This window comes from Magnolia sinica, chromosome 7 (genome assembly GCF_029962835.1).
Source record: "Magnolia sinica isolate HGM2019 chromosome 7, MsV1, whole genome shotgun sequence".
In the NCBI taxonomy this organism is placed as follows: domain Eukaryota; kingdom Viridiplantae; phylum Streptophyta; class Magnoliopsida; order Magnoliales; family Magnoliaceae; genus Magnolia; species Magnolia sinica.
In genome coordinates this window covers 4974994-4992719 of record NC_080579.1, presented here as the reverse complement: position 1 = coordinate 4992719, position 17726 = coordinate 4974994, and the positions used below count along the sequence as shown (strand labels likewise).

General features: G+C 39.9%; 1 pseudogene; it reads right to left on the bottom strand.

The window, feature by feature from the left end:
* Positions 1-12689: 12689 nt before the first annotated feature.
* LOC131251915 (2-alkenal reductase (NADP(+)-dependent)-like) lies at positions 12690-17455 on the bottom strand (annotated as a pseudogene).
* Between the last annotated feature and the right edge of the window lie 271 nt (positions 17456-17726).

Here is a 17726-nt window from a genome sequence, read left to right as displayed (position 1 = left end):
CCACCAAAGCATTTTATGGCCCACCTAAAGAGTTTTTTAACCACCAACACTCATTTGAGTTGGTTTCCTGTCACATGGTCCACTTGAGATTTTGAAATGTCATAGTTTGGTCTCATACCATGAAACCATGTAACAAAAAGAAAAAAAAAAATGATTGATGGCATGAATGGAAGCTATACATCATGGTTGGGTCCACCACACCGACCAGCAACCATTGGCTACATCGGGTGGATCACAGCCCTGGAAATGTGGGTTAACATATTTCCAATATCACCGAATATACTACATTCATTATATTGACGCTACCACTGAAAGACATAAGTCACACTCAACGATTAAGTTACATGCAACAAATACATCAACTCAGAATAAACATCATGCAATTATCTTTGGTTCTTCTGTCATGTTCCTCCAATCTCTCCTACAAGACGACTACAATTTCTATGTCGTGTGATAGATCGGAAAGATGGAGCCTTACGGATCGTGAACTAGGAACATGAATTATTGTCTGCAAAAGCAATATGGAATGAAAATTGAAATCCTATCTCATTTTCATGCACCTTGTAATCATCTATAAGAAAAAAATAAAATGAGATGATCTAGGCCATTCTATAGAACTTACACAAGCCGATGGAATCAAGTCTCGGAGTTGGAGTTCGGCCTGCATGGTTGTTTGCTGCATGACCTTACTATAAAAGGAGGTTGACAACAAGGGCATTCATGGATAAACTGCTTAGTAAATCAATTACGACCCGACTACAAATAAAAGAAATCTACGATTAATGCAAATCATACCTTGAGAAGGAGATTTTAGGTGATGGATGAAAAGCATCGTACATCAACCCAGAGAAACGCAATGCATATTCTTCTACTAGTTCTAACCACTACTTATACATGTTCGATTGATGTCAATATGTGATGACTTATAATGTAAATTGGAAATAGAAATTCATACCAATTTAACATACAATCCTCAGATGATCCGGTAGTTACCCTCCATGATAAATCTTGCCTACACATGCGTTCACAAAAGATATAGAGTTATACATTAATTTGATCACAATTTGAAGACATCATACCTGGCCCTTGGGAACTTGTGTTTAGGTATCGGGACAGAATGTTGTGAACTCCATACTCATAGAGATTATGCGACGACAGTTATAAGATTGTAATGCATGCAGGAAATTGAAATATATGTTACATTCATCTGGAATAGATCAGTACTATTAAATACATGCAAATCTAGACATAATTAAAACATATTCGTATCCTGCAGTTATACATGCTATTGAAAAAGCCTACTGGATTCAAATATCTAATGTCTACCTAAAACAGAGTGAGAATAAGTGTTGAAACACTGAAACTACAGCTTAATGATTATATATAAGAAGAAGAATGTAACTAAGATGGCAATTACTAATGCAGGCACTGTTTCCCTGTCATTCGTTGGAGTATCATCTGTTTAGGTACTCTTGCACACCCTGGATCTCGAAATTTCTTGGATCGATTTAGTGGCATATGTAGGTGACTCAACCTCACCACAACTCTGGATCATTGACCCACTACTCGTACTTGCATCGAGAAGTTCTCACAAGTTCTCATGGTTATATATATATATATATATATATATATATATATATATATATATATATATATATATATATATATATATATTCATGACTTGAGGATGATAGGACATGAATCATAGGATATGAGAAGTCTTTAACTCCCATTAAAACATTCATAATTATTTATTGGGCCCACTGAGATGTGGTACACAAATCTAACCCATCCCTTGTGTGTGTCCCACTTGGATGAGGGGTCAAACTAAGTTTCAACTACATTTAAAACTTCGGTGGGCCCCACCAAGTGCTTTTATATGTTTTAGGCATGTCATCGCATGGTTTTAGATGGTATGGCCCATCTGAGAGATCCATATATGGCTGATTTTTGGATATCCTATAACCTAAAGGGGACCCATCAAATGCATGGTGTTGATGTCCAACACACATCACGGTAGGGCCCACATAGCTCAACCTCATGGGAACTTACCATGAGGTCGACCTCATAGTACCATATATATATATATATATATAATGACTTTCTTGAGAATTTGATAACTGTTTAGTTCTTTTATTATTATTATTATTTATTTATTTTTAATTTTAGGATTTGAATTTGTCTCAACTTCCTGAATTAATAGAGGTGTGTATCCAAGAAATCCACAAATTTAGCAAATCCCTACTACTACTGCTACTACAAATAATAATAATGATAAGATAAAAAAAGTGATTGAAATCACCACTCCAAATCCCTCACCTCAAAACAGCCCTTAAGGAGATTTATGGTTATAGAAGATCTATTGACCTAAGATGAAGAGAAAGGTTAATTTATTTAAAAGTGGCCCAGCTGACAGATCAGTCACCAAAACAGTGATATGGGGCCCACCTGATCTCTGGATACGCTTCAGATTTGGACTCAATGGCTTAAATAAAAAGAGGAAGAAGATGGTCAGAGAAGATCTGATATATACATCATTGTGGACCCCACCTGAGTCGGGTGTGCATAGTGCATAAGTGCACTAGCCGTGCACGGCAACGAAAAGAACTTTCGTTCTGTCTCTGACCAAGACTCCTTCCAAAAGACTCCAGCATCCGTGTAACGGACGGACGCTAGCCTTCCGATTTTGAGTTGTGGGGCCCATGCATCGTTCAAAAGGCAGATCTAGACCGTCCATGAGAATCACAAGGGCCATATCACGCATGCCTAGGTGACAAATTCTCAAAAGGTCCCGGAGATTCATTTTTGATCGTCCAAAAGAAAGATAGACGGTGAATGTATCTGGTCCAATGGGCCATGCATAATTTGAAGAAAACCCACCCTTCCTGACCAGTTTTTCGTCGGGAATCCAAATAACGGAGTGGATTTATCATTCGAAGTCAATAAGTGGGTCCCACCGATAGCCAGCGCAAGAAGCGCTGGCTCTGTTTCGCACGTCCGTGAAATTCGGCCGTTGTGGGCCATTGTGCGGTCCAATATATTGAAACTGTGGCCCTAACCTTGTCCATGATGTCTTTTTTGAGGTATTTGGAAGAATAGCCGAGCAATCTCGATGGAAACGCAAGTCCTTTTTTGCGTTTTCTGTTGCTGCGCACAATACCGTGCGTAAACAGTTCTTGGCACTCTCCACTGCGGAAAAACGAGGTCTAGCCTCCATCTGCAGGGAGGATAAAAGGAGAGGACGGAAGGAGGTTGGCTGGGGAAGGTGGCACGTGAGCTTGGCTTGGTTGTGACGTGAAGACAGGGAGAAGAAAGCCTTCTGACGAGGACGTGAGCAACGGCTGAAGCTTGGCAGGGACAGAGCTGCACATGAGCTGAGAGAGAGACCTGGTTCTTCTTCTATTCTTTCTCTTTTTATTTTTTTGAACCTAGCCTAATCATGTTTGTGACCGGCTAAACTTCTTAGCTAGGGCTAAGAGGTGAAGCTTGTAGTCTGATGGGAGAGATGTTGCTTGTGCCTTTTTGTTTAAATTGAAGAGGTTTTTCATGTAATTTTAATATGGGAATATTTTTAGTTTTTAATGGCCTGTTGTGACTGAAATTACAATGGGTTTGCAATGGCTTTGAGTATTTCTTTTTCCTTATTTTGATTATGACGTCAGGAAGCCCTGTTGTTCGCCATCGTCTCCTGGGCATGGTTGGATGACGGTACCCTTCCTGACCTTCATGGCATGTTGATTGGTTGGTAATTAGTTTAATTCTTTTGTTAACTTTGTCTCCTGGGCATGGTGTGGTGATGGAATCCATTCTAATTCATATACCTTTCATCTCTTTAAAATTATATCAGAAGAAGTTCAGTTTAATTTTCATAATTTTGAAGCAGGCATAAGATCTCCCTGATCTCTACAAGTGGATCCTCTGAATTCCTTAAAGTTTTAAATAATTATTCCTTAAATTCTATTTGGTTTAGATCACATCTTAGCCTAGTTCTAGTTCTACTTGGTTTCAGATAACGTACAGGTATCAGTCCCTGTGGATTCGACCTCGGTCTTACCGAGTTTATTACTACATCACAACCCTATACTTGGGGAGTGAACATACCATTTCCCATATATATATATATATATATATATATATATATATATATATATATATATATATATATATAGAGAGAGAGAGAGAGAGAGAGAGAGAGAGAGAGAGAGAGAGTCATGCTCCCCTGCGCACCTACGCACGTGCGCACCTTTGCACACATGTCATGGACGTCTAATCTGAACGGTTCATGTGATGCGGAATCCCATGAAACCCTAAAAGACAAATTTTCACCCTGATCTAAAATTCTGATGGGCCATAGTAAAAAGAAATGCAAATCAAGGGAGGAAATTGTTTTTATTTTTCATGGCCTACCAAAGTTTTGTCTCAAAGTAAAAATTGGCCCAGACGGTTTCATGAGGTGCTGCTTCACGTGGACTGTTCAAATTTTGGAGTCACATCAAATGACTTTCTCGAGAATTTGATAACTGTTTAGTTCTTTTATTATTATTATTATTTATTTATTTTTAATTTTAGGATTTGAATTTGTCTCAACTTCCTGAATTAATAGAGGTGTGTATCCAAGAAATCCACAAATTTAGCAAATCCCTACTACTACTGCTACTACAAATAATAATAATGATAAGATAAAAAAAGTGATTGAAATCACCACTCCAAATCCCTCACCTCAAAACAGCCCTTAAGGAGATTTATGGTTATAGAAGATCTATTGACCTAAGATGAAGAGAAAGGTTAATTTATTTATTTTATTTAGTTGCTCAACTAAATCAATGATTCATCATTGAAGAAGATATCAATGAACATTTTGTCAGACGTATCCTTTTTTTGTCCTTTCTTTAGTGGACTTGTTACGTATTTCAACTATTTATGGTGATCTGCTGTATAGGTAGGTAGGCTATATGAGATCTCCACTCTATTTCTTCACCTAGATTTTTGTTGTTTTGTAAATAAGCTTATGGATTTGGGCATGTTTGGATTAGTAATTTTTTCTAATGCCATTTTTCTGCAACTGAATGTTGAGGGTTAAATATTGCATACTGGATCCCGGTTATTACCTGATTTTACGAACTTGATATTATTTAACACCCTACTTTAATCGTGCTTGTGCTGCAAGGTGAATTTAGGAGCCTGGACTGAAAACGGGTATTAAAAGCATGAATTTAATGCTCTAAAATCACCAAGGCAAGGGACGGGCCCTAGAGGACCAAGATTGAGGAATTTACATGCCAGAAATCTGAGAAAATCACGCCACTCATATTAAACGAGTCCGAAAATCATCCGGAATGCGAGATCACAGGGTTTCCACCATCCGTTCAGCTCGCAACTTCATATATGGCCTGAGGACCATAAATTAACCATACAAGTCAAATATCAACCATTAGATCCTTGTGAAAGTAGCGTTGGATAGATCAGCCCCTTAAAACCTGATTTGGGGCCCGCTTGATATGTGGATATGCTTCAAATTCGGTTTCAACCCTTAAATGAGGTGATAAGATGGAGGGTTGGAACGGATTTCTCACAAACATTACAGTGGACCCCACATGTACATCGCACCTACATGGGCTACACGTGCGTTGGACCCGCACCAGAACGCAAGAGGTCGGTCAGCGCCCGCTGACCGACTCTTTGCTTCAAAGATCCGCGCTGACCGACTCTTTGCTTCAAAGATCCAAGAACGCACAGCGTCCTCACACTGTCCGTCGTTTTTAGGTAGTGGGCCCATTCATTATCTAAATGGATGATCTAAACCGTCCATTCACTCAAGGTGGTGGCCACAACCTTCTACAAGCTTTCATTTTAGTCCTATACACGTATAGACAGTCAAATCACCATTCAAACACAGGATGGATGGTGGTAGAAAAACATCAGTGGACCGCACCAAAACCCGATAAAAACTACTTATTATCGACTTATTTTTCTCCAGAAATCCAATGAATGGGTCTGATTTCTTAGAAAACATCACTATGTGGCCCATGGAACACGTCAGTACGTTTGCATAAGCCTTACGTGCGTCTGGAAAATGCGGAGATTCGGGGGAGTTGTGGGCCACGATCATCAATCTTTTCGAAGATCTAGACCGTCCAGAAGAGAGAGAAGAGGCCCAACACTACAACCATGAAGGAGAAACTGAGTTTTGGGATGGTCATCCGTCCCAAACTCCATTCAAACGCAGGTCTTCTTCCGTAGATTCGCTGTGTAAGAGAGGCGTGCGTAAGAAGAGTCGGTTCGTCCAACTCCAAACCAACCGACTTCTCTACGCACTCCAACACTCTACTGTTTTCATACTACTATAAAAAGAAGAGAGAAGAGAGGGGGAGGTGAATTCCTTGGATGTGCACAAGAGGGAGAGTAGAGTTTGTAGTGTTTTTATTTTTATCTTATGGTTTTTGTTTAAGGGAACTAGCCGAATCATGTCTATAATGGGCTAAGCCTCTTAGCTAGGGCTAAGAGGTGAAGCTTGTAGTGTGATGGGGTGGTTTTCTATACTTTGATTTATATTTATGAACTCTCTTTGATTATAGTTTGATTATAAGATATACTTTTAGTTTTTAATGGTTTATTGTGACTCAAATTACAATAGATCTGCAATAGCTTTGACTATGTCATTTTAATTATAAGGTTTGTGAATTTAAGAGGCCCTGTTGTTCACCAACATCTCCTGGGCATGGTTGGATTATGGAACTCTTCCTAACATTCATATATCTCTCAGATTGGTTGTGGATTGACTTAATTCTGTTGTTTACTTTCTCTCATGGGCATAATTTTTTGATGGAATCCATTCTAATTTACATCCTTCTTATCTCTTGAAAACTAGATCAAAAGATGTTCTGATTGAGTTTCATGGTTATATCTTCCAACTGGATGAAGATGGGACTTGAAGTCGCGTAGATCTCCATGATCTCTACAAGTGGATTTTTGGCACCCTAGTTCTCTACCACTGAATTTTCTAAGTTTTTGGATTAATATTTTCACCATTAGTCTCGTACATTCACTTGGTTTAGATTTCATCTTATTCTAGCTCTAGTTCTAGTTACCTTCAGCCTACGTACAAGTTCCAATCCCTTAGGATTCGAACTCGATCTCACTGAGTTTATTATTACATCACAACCCTATACTTGGGGAGTAAACACTGAACAGTGTTGTGGGTAGGAGCTGCAGAGCCCACCTCAATGTATGCAATGTATATGCACACATTCCATCCAATTTTACAACTAATTATTTTAGGGCATCTTCCAAAAAATGAAGCAGATTAAATTCTCAAGTGGACCACACCATAGGAAACGGTAGTCATTGAATGTCAACCATTAAAAACTTCTTAGGGTCCACCATAATATTTATTTGCACTGTTGACAAGGTCACACATATTTAAATGAAGGGAAAACAGTACAAACATTAGCTTCATCTAAAACTTTTGTAGCCCATAAAAGTTTTAATGGCCAAATGACCACAGTTTCCTATGGTGCGGTCCACCTGAGAGTTGACCCCCATGGCCAGGGTACCACTCACATAGCTGCTTCCGGGTCACAGCCAAGTTGCCTCCATTTTTTTTCCATCGATGTCGGACGCGGTATCTTCGAATGGGAGCGGCTTAGGTGAGACCTCAGCTTTACCCAAAACAGTGTGGCCCAACCTTAGGTGCGCCTTCATATATGTACTCTGTAGCCATGCTATCCTTCAGCTTTTTCAGATCATTTTAAGGTATTATCCCAAAAATGAAGCAGATTCAATTATCAAGTAGAATGTACCAAAGGAAACAATGTACGCCTTCCATTGAAAACTTCTTAGGCACACCTTAGTGTTTCCCTAGTGTTTATTTGCCATCCAATCTGTTAATAAGGTCACATATATAAGCCTCCATGAAAGGAAAAACAGATATAAGCTTAATCCAAAACTTTTGTAACCCTTTAATGGTCAATCAATACTATTTCCTATGGTATGGTCTACCTGATAATTGGATCGGCTTCATTTTTAGGGTAATGCCCATAAAAAAGACATACAGTGTGGATACAAAATACATACATCAAGATGGGCCCACAGTAATGGTAGCACCATCTTGGGTGAGTTGGGGTCTCACCTTATCTGCTCCCTCTCCTAATTCACTAACACTAAAAAAAAGTACCATAGGCCCCATCATGATGCATGTATTTTTAGGGCATTAGCCCAAAAATAAAGTAGATCCAAATCTTATATGGACCTCACTATAGGAAGCGGTGGTGATTGAATGCCCACTGTTAAAACTTCTCAGGGTTCATTGTAAAGTTTATTTGACGTTCAACTTATTAATTATGTCATACAGCTTGGACAGAGAACACAAATGTCAGCTCCATCCAAAACTTTTGTGGGCTCAAGAAAATTTTAGTAGTAGGTGTTTGATTACCATTGTTTCTTATGATTTGGCCTGCCTGAGATATGGACCTGTCTCTTTTTAGTCTCATGCCTTAAAATGATCTGAAAAAATAAGAGGACATGCAGCATTGATAAAACACATACTATATAATGGGACTCGTAAACTTCTTTTTTTTTTTTCCCCAGCAGCGACCAATATCAAGCTAGCACTATAGGAGCACTACACAAGAGCCAAAAATCAACTTGACGCATTGGCCCGGATGGGCCCACAGAAGACGTGCCCTGTCACGAGAGTTTGTACCGGTTGAATGTGTAAATCGGTTTAAGTCCTGTTTAGGGGGGACGCGGATTAGCTACTGAACTCGACAGTAGCAATCTCGCAGTTGAAGTAACGTCACCACATTCTGTGGCACCCACCATGATGTATGTGTTGTATCCACACGATCCATCTATCTGGAGAGATCATTTTAAGGGATGAGGCAAAGAATGAGGCAGATCCAAAGCTCAAGTGGACCCCATTACAGAAAACAGTGGGGGATTGAACGCCTACCATTAAAAACTTCTTTGGGCTATAGAAGTTTTAGATCAAGTTAAATATTTATGTTTTCCCTTGTTCCAAGTCTACATTAACTTATAAACAGGTTGTATCTCAATTATTCTCAAATAAACATTTTTGTGGGCTCTAAGAAGGTTTCAACGGTGGGAGTAACTGTCTCCATTCTTTTATGTGGTGGGGTCCACTTGAAATTTTAATCTACCTCATTCTTTGGCTAATGTCATAAAATGATCTCTCCAAATGGATGGATGGTGTGGATACAACACATACATCATGGTGGGCCCCAAAGAATGTGGTGACATCACTTCAGTGGCCAGACTGGCTACATTCGGGTTCAGTAGCTAATCGGCATTCCCTAAACGGACGTGATTAGCTACTGACATAGTCATGCCCAAATTGGCTACTAAAGTCACCAAGTTCCGTGGGCCCACCATAGTGTATGTGGATTTGGGAGATCCATGAATTTGGATCAAATCAAAATTCCAAATAAACTAAGGGCTTGTTATGACGCGGCCTAAAGATGAATTCAGCTCATTTTAGTTAATCATAATTAAATAATAGAGATCATATTACTTTTGGTAGCCATTAAAAATAATGTTGAAAGTCATGACCATGATCCCTAACATCTAATTAAGATTAACTAAAAAGATATGGAACTCATGTTTCCATGTCACATGGACAGGCCCTAGCGCAGAAACATGAGAGGGGCTCCCCAAAATAAATGCCCACCAAATCCATGGGACACAATTTCCCACAACACTTGTTGTAGGAAGCACTGCAACAACACATACAACAAAAGTCTCCTTGACATGGTGTGCTGTAAAGGTTATTATGGCGCCATGAAGGTCCATACTATTTAAGGTCTCTAGGAGTATGAAAATTTTATTGGATTTTAAGAAAGATTTGATGATCTAAAAGACTAATTCTATTTTCTGCTTTCTTTCCTCGTGGATTCGAGAAGTCTCTGTGAGGAGTCCAAAGAAGCTCCGTGGATTCGGAGTAATTATCCTCATCACGTTCATCCCTGCATCAATACATTATGGGGTTGTGAACGCTAGGAGATTAGCACCCATGCTTTAGGCGATCTTGCTTTTATCTCTTTTTTTTTCTTTTTTATTTTTTTTAGAGTGGGGGTGTGACCTTGATTGTCAGTTTGGAGTTGCCACTAGCCACTTAATCTCAAAATCTCACGGTCAGCTACAACCCACGGAATATGTAAGGGTAGAGAGATCCAAATATTCTCTTGCCTTAAATTGATTCCTAGTCTACAATCCGAGATTCCAAATAAGGGACCTCAGTTACAAAGAAGGAAAGTGTTAGACACTATCTTTGTCCGTACAAATGTACGGTCTCTACTTGGTGTGGTAAGAAATCTCAAGGGTTGAATGATATGGTCGGAATAGGACTAAGCACAAAAGGATTTCTGATACGACAAGATCCGGGATTCCGACAAGCTGCAGAGCATACGTCCAGGGATGTGTCTAGAAAGACAAATGTGATGATGTTTATGGGGCTTTTGGACTCAAATGGTCGAGTATATTTTTGAGGTTTATACTGATTTGCACATACCCTCTAGCTTGGGCGATGGTTTAGGGTTTGGATTGGGGTTTAAGCTAGGGCTAGGTTGGGTTTAGGGTTTAGGCTGAGTTTTGGGCTACGATTAGGTCGGGTCTAGGGTTTAGATTGGGTCTAGGGCTAGGGTTAGGCTAGGTTTAGTGTTTAGGTTGAGTTTTAGACTAGGGTTAGGGTGGGTTTAGGGTTTAAGTTGAGTGTTGGGTTAGGGTTCGGCTGGGTTTAGAGTTTATGTTGAGGTTATGGTTCGGATTGGGATTAGGGTTTGGTTTATGATATGATCAGGGATTTCGGATTGTTTTAGTTGTCTCAAGATGCTAGCCCGGGTGGGGTGTCTACAGGGGTCGTAAATGTCATTATAGCTGTAATGTAAAAAAATGACTTGTAACCACCATTAATGGCCTGTTACACTCTTTGTAAAGGTTGTTACAACCCTGTAATACTCTGTTGCGTGGCAAATATAGATTTTTCTCTTTTTTTTTTTTCAATGTTAAGGGGTAGACAATGTTTTTTGAGTTTTTTCTTTCAATAAAAAAAGTGACCATAACAGCCATTACAAGAGTTGTAACAGCTATTACGACCCATATCATAAAGGTAACAGTGGTGGCCATTATGACCACCATTACCGTTATGGAATACCTTGCTCCTTGGGGCCTTGTGATGCCTATGTGATGTCCACATCTACTCTAAACATCTATTATGCTAGCTCATATTACAACATGATCTCAAAACTCATAGAGACCCATAACTCAAGTGGGCCACACCACATAATGTAGTGGGGATAGAGATACACTCGAGCCATATTGAGGCCACCATGATGTCATATGCCATCCGATTCCTTAAAGGTGCATTCGTTCCACCAGGATGAATGCAACTAACATTAGCTTGATCCATAACTCCCAAAACTTTGATCTGACACAAGAAAGTTTTGATGATGGTATTCCGATCCGTGGCCCACTTGAGTTTTAGATTTGCACCATTTTTGGGATCGGGCACCAACTGATCGATGGAGTGGATATCACATAGACATCATAGTGAACCCCATGGAGCTTTTCATTGTAAGGGATGATTCAAATCCAAACCCGGTGATAGCACAAAATTCTTGTAGTTGCATCGAATTTGGATTTGATAATGCCCAGAACAGGACGTGCCAAAAACCACCGAGCTGATTCCCCAGTATAAATGGGCCACGTAAAGTTTCCATGGTACTGATGTCTTGCACAAGTGGTATATGCCAGCAAAATTATCAACATGACACTGCAAGTAGTGGTCCATTGCCTGTAGGTGATCGATTCTTGATGAGAAAGTCTGGATTACTGCACCGTGGGACTTGTACAAACATAAATACTGTCTATTGCCTTGATTCTATGATCCTTTCCTTGCAATAATATATAGCAGCCTCTCATCTTGAAGGCCTACTTGTTGTAGTAATGAGGCCTGAGCTGCATGACGGAAATGTGAATGTGAGACAGATCAATGTAGGAACCCAACTCTGAGGCAAGTTCTCTTGAAGCTGGGGATGTTGATGCACCCAAGGCCATAGTACATGCTTACAATAGGTTCGGAAGTGGATCTTGTTGTTGTTGTCTTAAAATCTGAAAATCGATAGGTCTGTCGGTGACAACTCAATGCCATCGAGCTGACTTCGATGCCATCAGAAAATGTCGAAAATTCATGTTTTATTGTTGAAACCTTTTGGTGTTTAGTTCGATGACATCGACAGTCTGTCAATGCCATCGAAGTGCCATCAAAAGTGTTATCGAACGATCGCGCAGAGTTTTGCAAAGTTATGGAAGTGCAGAATTTATTTCCTTTTATTTTATTTTTTGTCCTTTTAATTTCTAGTAGAAAATAAGATCTATGACATAGACCTAGCCCGATGTTTAGCCGGTGCAGGTTGACTCGAAGACTCAACCCAAACATTTAAGAATTCTAAATTTTAAAAAATTCAAGATAGGAGTAGATATTAGGTAATACCTATGATATTTTCCATGATATTTTCGTATTCCAGAGATGTGATACATAGTGACAATTTGATACGTAAAACATTGTTCGAAATAGGACATCTTAAAAGCAAGCATGTATGTAAAATCCAGTCATGAACTATTCTATATGACTAATTTAAGTTCATTTTTATGTCCTACTTCAATGTGCCTCAGAATCACTCATGGGAAACTACAACTACCTGTTTCCCGACATTGCGTCCAGTGAAGAGTCCTATATATTAAGGAGCCTGGAGCACTCTCGAGACCTTCGACAGTGTCTTCCACATAAACAATCTTCCCTTCTTTGATACATTGTCGAGTTACCTCTAGAAATTTAGGATATGATGAGTAGTAGTTGAACACCTCGAACCCTTTCATCTGGATGTGCTTTGTGTTGAGGTAGAATAAGTTGTGCACGCCTTCAGGTTTCTCAAGGTTGTACTGAGAGATCATACCACACACCGCAACACGACCATGGAGCCTCATGTTCGCTAGTACTGCGTCAAGCATCGAGCCGCCTACGTTCTCAAAATAGATGTTGATGCCCTCGGGAAAATACCTGACAATAGATTCCAAACATTTTAACAAACTAGGGAACAGAACATGTGGGGTCTTTAAGCATGACCCAAATGCCATTTTTCTTTGTTTTGAAAATCGAAATTGCCACCCAAACAGTGTAGAGCTTTGCTAAAACCCACATTCACATTCAGATGCCTCTCGAGGGGCAACTGGGCTATGTATCTGTTTGAGTAGATGATCTATCTGAATAATCGGGTTATCCAATCAACAGGCGGACATCACACAAGTAGAATGTTGGATTTTGGCTGGTTTTTCTCAAGCATCTTCAACCAGTGTTGCCTGCCTGTCAGGTGGGCCAACCTGATTAATGGGCCATGTCATTACATTGCATGACCAAGCCAATGTGGTTTGTGTGTGTGTGTGTGTTTAGCCACGTGTAGGGGATTGTGGATGAACAAACAATGACGTTTTTTGAAGGAAACCAAATCGATGGTATTTGAGATTCTTATATGCTAACACTAACAGAGATACTTACCTTTTTAAAGCCACGTTCAAGTTACGTTCTTCCTTATAGTGGAAAGCATTGTCAAACCCAAACTTACCCTTCAATAGACCATCCTGAGCCCACAAAATGATATTATTTCTAGAAGTTTGCACCTTAGGACTGCACACCAATTGATGTAGAGCGGGTCACGGATACTTTCATGGCCAAGATGGACCAGAGAAGGCCCCATTAGAGGTATAGTTGTATCTCGCAAATTAAATGAGTTTTTCGATGTATCATATATGATTTTGGGGTAGGAGAAGCTACTGTAACCAACCAACCCTGCTATGATAGGTTGTCCACACCAGATTTGCAAGATTCCATCAGATCGACGGTTACAATAAATAGTAAGTTTTAATTCAATTATAACTCTTGATCCTTTTGAGTTGTATGAGTCGTGCCCAACATGAAAAGGGCTTAGAAAAACTAGGAGAATAACGTGGTTAGGCCATATTGGACACTTACTATTTTTGGCTGGAAACTATGAAGTCTAGTAGGAATTATGACCATCTATAAATAGTAAGTTTACTATTTATAGTAAGTCCTGTTTTTAGGAATTTTAAGTTGGAGTTTGGGTCTAAAACTTCTTCCAAGGTTTGAGTTCACTATTTAAAGGATTGTAATTTCGTTTTTCTTTTTTTTTTTAATATCATCAATCAATTTATTTCGAATTATTAGAAATTATTCCTATTTTTATCCTTCGTAGATTCGAGGAATCTCAATGAGGAATCCAGAGAAGCTCCGTGGATTTGGAGTAGTTATTCCTAAGGAAGACGGTGATTGACCTCATCATGTCCTTCCATGCGTCACCAACATATCTATACTAGGAACTACTAGATATCCATCCTGACCGTTGGAATGATGGGCCCCAATGTGGATGAACCATGATCTAAGTGTTACTGACAGATGTCTTAAATCTGTATATTTTGGTTCGATGTCATCGAACCAGCTTCGATGTCATCAAAACCAGCTCGATGACATCAAAGCAAACTCGATGAAATCAATTTTTTTCGCGTTTTTCAGCCCCGGTCACTAAACAGTTTTGGTCCTTCGATTACATCGAACTAGGTTCGATGTCTAGTTCGATGTCATCGAAGGTTTACGTAAATTCGTTTGCAGAAATACAGATTCTGCGATTTTTGTTTCCTATCCCGATTCTACTTCTTTCTAAACCTATATAAAGGGGTGTATGCAGAATTGGGAAGGAATTCCACCAAGCGCATGCAACCTTAACATAAGGTCGAGCGCATACAACCTTAACACAAGGTCGAGTTGTGTCATAGTCTGAACCATTGGATGATAAATTTTCAAAATATATAGCGGAGATGCCATCCCCAAAAAAGGTAAAACCGAATAAACTACCATTATACAATCTTAGGGTGCGTTGCCGTCACCAAGTATTTGTTCCTCCATGATATATTGTTATATCCATACCATCCATCTATTTTGAGATATATATCATTTTAAGGCTTGACCGTAAAACTAAGGCATATCCAAACCTCAAGTGGATCACGACACATAAAGCAGTGGGGACAATGATGCCCACTATTGAAACCTTTCTATGGACCATCATGATGTTTGTTTTACATCCAACCTGTCCGTAACGTCACATAGAACTAGATGAAGGGACCAAACAAATATTATCTTGATCCAAAACTTTTGTGGCCCCAAGAAGTTTTCAATGGTAGGCATTCAATCCCTACTACTTTATATGTTATGGTCCACTTGAGCTTTGGATCTGCTTAATTTTTATGCTAATGCCCTAAAATGATTTTTCCAAATGGATGGACGATGTGGATATAATACCTATATCATGGGGGGGCCCATGGAACTTAGCGATGGCAACACACCACCAAGGTCAGTGGCGTGTAGCATACCAACCTTTCAGCTTCCCACGCGGAAGGGGACACCGATAAGATACTGACAGGTTGAGTAGCAAGTCGGCTACTAAAGTGACGTCACCAAGTTCTGTGGGGCCCACTATGATGTATGTGTTATATTCACACCATCCATCCATTTTTAGATATCATTTTAGGATATGTAACACCCCGGGTTTTCAGGAGTCGTGTAGGAACTCGGCCTCCAAATTCACAAGTGTCGCTTATATCCTAATTATGGTGATTTGTACATAAATCAGTTTAAATGAGTAATAAAGAAATCGGCTGGAACATAAACCATAACCACCACTAATCTACTGAAATGAATGCGACTAAGAAATACAAGTCTATAGAAATATTAAACGGGTCACACAAGGCGTCGCCCAACAAAATTTATATAAGAAATGCCCAAAAGAAATGGTACGCTAGATCCCTACTCAACAACCCATAAACAACCCGCACAGTCTACGATGATCCATCCATAAGCTGGAAGTAGGAAAGCTCATCTTCCCTATCCATGCTCACCTCGCTCGGCTCGTCGAGCTCCGCCTCACCTGCATCTAGTAAAGGGTCTGGTTGGTGTTTTAAAACACCGTCCCAGAGTGGGAGTGAGTAGCTAACTCAGTGGGTGCCATCAGCCATAAGTTACATCAAATAACAATTCCATGATGAATTTAATGAAAAGCACACATTCATAAATCACTAACTAGTCTTTGTTAATATGTATGCATGAGTTGTGTATGATGCATGACCTCACCCACAACACTCCCTCAAGCGATTTTGTCTCACGGTCGCGCATGACCAACACTCTCTCATTGCGACCTCAACTGCCGAGTCATCAAATCCTAGCTAATGCGATACATGAATAATGTTAGCCAAGTATTTAGTTAATTTCGTTCATCCAATAGGTTGGAGAAACTAGTACACCCCAACGATATCAACGCACTCATCCATTTGCGAGGCCCGGACTCCTCAACGCGCGAGGCCATGACCCCACGATCCTTGATCCCATCGAGGTCCCCACTCGCGATTGCAAGCACGTAGGGAGCGTTGGAAAGAGGGATCGCTCTCGGTCACTATGGGGAGGGTCGTCACCCCAGCGTAGACCGATAACTCAGATACAGTGTCCCATTCCACCATACCCGACTCACAAGACTGTGGATCAGTTTCCAGCTATTGTCAGTGGGCGTCAGTGGACGAGAGGTATTCTATGTTCCAAACATGTGTAAGAAAATATGGTTAATAAGCATAGTTGGTCAGTCGGTGGACTAGACTGCCCAAGTTCAGGCGAGCATGTAATGCACAACATCGGGTGCAAGCAACCCAAGTAATCCCACTACTCTCGCCCATTCGTGTCCACCCAAATCAGTCAATCTGGTCACAGGGCGATCCAACCAACCGGTCCATCCTCACAATTCTCAGTTCCTGACCAATCCAGAGAATAGGTTGTATTCAATAACACTTTAATAATTAAGAGTTCATCTTCTAGCACAAGTGAAATCATGTGCACAATACGTCGAGCATGAAGTCTTGGGTTGTTAATATAAATGCAACTACTCTTAATAGCATGCGTTAGACGTGTGTGCATGTGGTGCTAGATTACCGAAGAGACCAAAGACAGTACATCACTTATAATACAAGAATACAAAAAGAAATAATACAATCATACATGTTATAGAGAAAATCATGCAAAAATCAAATATGAGAAGATCATGCAACACCAATTTTATACTCAAACATGTTGAAAACCAAACAAATAGCAATCTATCGTTGTATGGATGTTGGTGGACCTAATATGTAGATTTCTAGCTAGGTTTTTTCTCAAATCACTCATGCATATCACTCTAGCATCCAAAATCATTAAATTTATCCTCAAATTGGTACTTGGCCACCGAGGGATAATGGTCCGCACCTTTAGGTCGCCGAGGGCTTGTGGAATCGTTCTAGGGGTGTTGGACTCGCGGGAGGGTTTGCCGAGGTCCTGAGTCAAATGCATCGGCATATTAGGATACATACAAGGGGCTAGCTTACAAAACGCATATATGGAGAAGAATTGTGATTATCTAGGAATCTTACTCTTGTGGTGGTGGATGCAAGGTTCCTATGGTTAGGGGTTTGGGGAAAATCACAAATTTATATATAAACACTAAAAATTATATGAGATTCATGTAATCTATTTTAGAAAGAACTTAGGTTAGGAAGTAGGTTTGTTTCTTACCTCTAAATCGTAAATGGGGTGGATTCGGCGAAGGAAAGTGATCGATGATAGGGCT